The 3,304-nt window shown below is 43.3% G+C and overlaps 1 pseudogene; it reads right to left on the bottom strand.

Annotated features, from left to right (window-relative positions):
- Positions 1 to 2,409: 2,409 nt before the first annotated feature.
- LOC126253817 (5S ribosomal RNA) lies at positions 2,410 to 2,527 on the bottom strand (annotated as a pseudogene).
- Positions 2,528 to 3,304: the final 777 nt, after the last annotated feature.

Raw genomic sequence — 3,304 nt, 5'->3', positions numbered from 1 at the left:
TACAGCCATTTGAACTATTCGGACGTGCGTTGCTTTTCTTAAATACCCTGTCGTCCACTTCTGCGGACGTTTCATCCTCATGTCCTACCTCAAAAGTCCTAGAACTTCGTGATAAAACACTTTATAGACCATCTGACCAAGAGAGACGAACTCTTTATGAACAATTCATTCAGTATTTCAAAGAAAAAATCAACATGGATTAAACGATACTAGTGATTTGTCGCGCTTCCTTTGACCGACGTAAGGAATAGCTCCTTCATTACGACGACTATTGCTTCGTTTGGAGTTGAGAACTATAAACTTCAAATGAAAGTTTTGATGGCGTTGAGGCAGCTGCTTAACTTTCCTGTAGAATTCCAAGCGATTGCGCTTCTGCTCGTCTCAATAATGGCTCTGAGCACTATGGGACTCAACTGCTGAGGTCATTAGTCCCCTAGAACTTAGAACTAGTTAAACCTAACTAACCTAAGGACATCACAAACATCCACGCCCGAGGCAGGATTCGAACCTGCGACCGTAGCGGTCTTGCGGTTCCAGACTGCAGCGCCTTTAACCGCACGGCCACTTCGGCCGGCTCTGCTCGTCTCGAAGGAGCTGATAGCAAAAACTTAGCCGCAGTTCAGTTCATTGACAGTAGGTTCACATTTATCATAACCCATTCCAAACCTGCAACAGAAGTCATGGGTAGTCTGCCTAGCATATTGCACAGTCAAACCCCTTTCTTTGTGAAGATTTTCTGGTGCGATGCCACTTCTGAGGAGACCACAACTTTCCTCATCGTCCTTTGATGTTCTCCGTTTATGAAACACTTATGGCAGACGTAAGTCTGTCTCTGTCCCAAAATCTTGCTTCAACATCTCGTACGTTCCTACAGCGGTTGTTCCTAAGTTTAAAACAAAACTTTATACAATCCCGCAGCTGTCTCAGAGCAGCCACTGCAAAACAGTTAGCTCACGGAAACACTACAATGGAGATTTAATTACCAACAGCTAACCAAATCACTTAGCAATCAGCCACTATCCACACTGATTCAAGAAGGATCTATGGGAAGACAGCTACCGTTACTTCAGTGTACTCGTAAGGATTTTCAAGGAAAACTCAAATTTCGGGAACATTTGGAAACCATATTACCTTACAATGAAAGAAAAAACTGTGATGTGGGTCTTTGATTTGGTCCTCGTAAATTTATAAAATTTTTATCACGAGTGTCTGAAAATGAGAAAATGTTCACAGTTTGAACAGAACAATCAGACAGCTTTTCCTATAGTGGCAGTAAAAGTTTTCTGCGACAGTTCCCGTTGCTACGGTGGTAACAGAGAAAACTTGACACTGTAATTACGTGTGTACCTAGCGGAAATTAACGAGGCCTGTAATAGCGTTCTGACGTGGGCATTTACGTATGTCCCAGTTCGGGGAATTGAAAAGCCTTTGTAAATGCACCCTCTGGCACACGTGAAACTGAAATTACAACCGCACAATTTTTAACGGCGAACTAGTAAAAGCGTGAAATTAAAATTAATTGCAAAATGGCTCTGCCGGAAAATAATCAGTTTGCAACATCAACCCCATTATTATACCGGAGAGCGGTATGGTTCATACGAAACTGAAACACCTTTAGTAACAGGAAGAGGAAATTACAATTAACAGGCACTATGTGTCACTCGACAAGTTGTATTAACACAAACAGTTGAGATTATTCTACTCAAAACCACGTGCGAAAACTTTGTAAACAAGTAAGACTAAAACGATACGTGTCGAATGAATAAAAACATATAACCTCTCGATAATCTTTGTTGTTCCTTTTATTAGGAGAGCGAAAATCATTTGACATTAATCCAAAATAAGTGAGATATTAAATCGAAATTCAAGAGTATGCAACACGAGCCACTGATTTCATTCGATAGTTGTTGCCGGTGGTCAGACATCCGCACAGAATTACGGACTACGTGCAGTCTCTTAAGGGTGAGAAGATCACATGTTTTCTAAATATTTCTAAACTGAGGTATACTAATTTACTTTTAACTCGCTGTTTTCATTTTTAATTTGATTGGCAACCGTTTCGGATCTAGTTTCCGTGGATCATTGAAGTATCTTATTTTTCCGGCCTGTGCTTCTTGGTTTGTGAACTTGTATTCTAAAGCTTCTATTGATTATTCTGTTCTTTCACATCCTTTGCTAGCTCTAAATAATTTATAATACAGCGTGATTCCTTGATGATGTTACAAACTTTCATGGATGACAAAAACTAAACTTCGACCGAACAGTCCATGAAGGCCCAACGGTACCGACCGGGCGCCGTATCATCCTCATCCACAGGCGTCACTGGATGCGGGTTTGGAGGGGCATATGGTTAGCTCACCGCTCTCCACGCCGTATCCCAATTTACGACAACGCAACCGCTCCTCAGTTTGCCAACAGCGCTCGGCAGACCGGGTGGGCACCCTTCCAAGTGCTAGCCCAGCCCGACAGCGCTTAACTTCGATGATCTGACGAGAACCAGTGTTATCACTGCGGCAAGGCCGTTGGCTTTCATGGATGATGGAAAAGGGTAAACGTATCAGTTTGAGATAAGGGACCTTGGCGCGGAAGCGACAGAGTAGAAAATTACAAGCGAAAATCGTACTGACACCTCTCACAGTGGAATAAATGTACCGGTACTGCTTTTTCTAAGACTGCAGGCTAGCAAGAGGATGAAAACAATAAAGAAAGTCTAGCAAACATGGTATCCAAAATATATACCGTAAGAGCAATTATTACTTGCTTCATATTTGATACTGTGACACACATGTGCACTACTGCAAACTCTTCGCTGTCCATATTCTTGGAGGAGGTAGTACGGGCCAAAACAAGAAAGAACGTCTGGTAAACCTGGGCTCTAAAATGCGTACCTTATGAGCTGTGAGGTCTTATTCAGTAAAAGAATTTATTTCACAGTGGCAAATATGGACATGTGTTCATAGCTCTTAAGGCATTCATTTTAGAGACAATACTTACCTGATTTTTTTCTTGTTTTGATCCATACTTGTGGTATACACCACTTCTAACAAACACCGAACAACGCGCTCCAGTACGCGGCCGCCAAATACATCGCTGGCCGCACTTCTCTGGGCGGCCCGCTGCTTCCATCGCTGGCCGTCTTCACACGCACGCTCCCTTACGTGGCCGAGAAATACATCGCTGGCCGCACTTCTCCGGGCGACTCGCGGCTACCATCTCTGGCCGCCTTCGCGCGCGCGCGTTTGTCAGCACACAGCAATTGGCTACGCCAGGAAACATTGCGATTGGTTTTCCCTGGAAAACAGCG

The sequence above is a fragment of the Schistocerca nitens genome, chromosome 4, assembly GCF_023898315.1.
Source record: "Schistocerca nitens isolate TAMUIC-IGC-003100 chromosome 4, iqSchNite1.1, whole genome shotgun sequence".
NCBI lineage: Eukaryota > Metazoa > Arthropoda > Insecta > Orthoptera > Acrididae > Schistocerca > Schistocerca nitens.
This window is presented reverse-complemented; position numbering and strand designations above follow the sequence as displayed.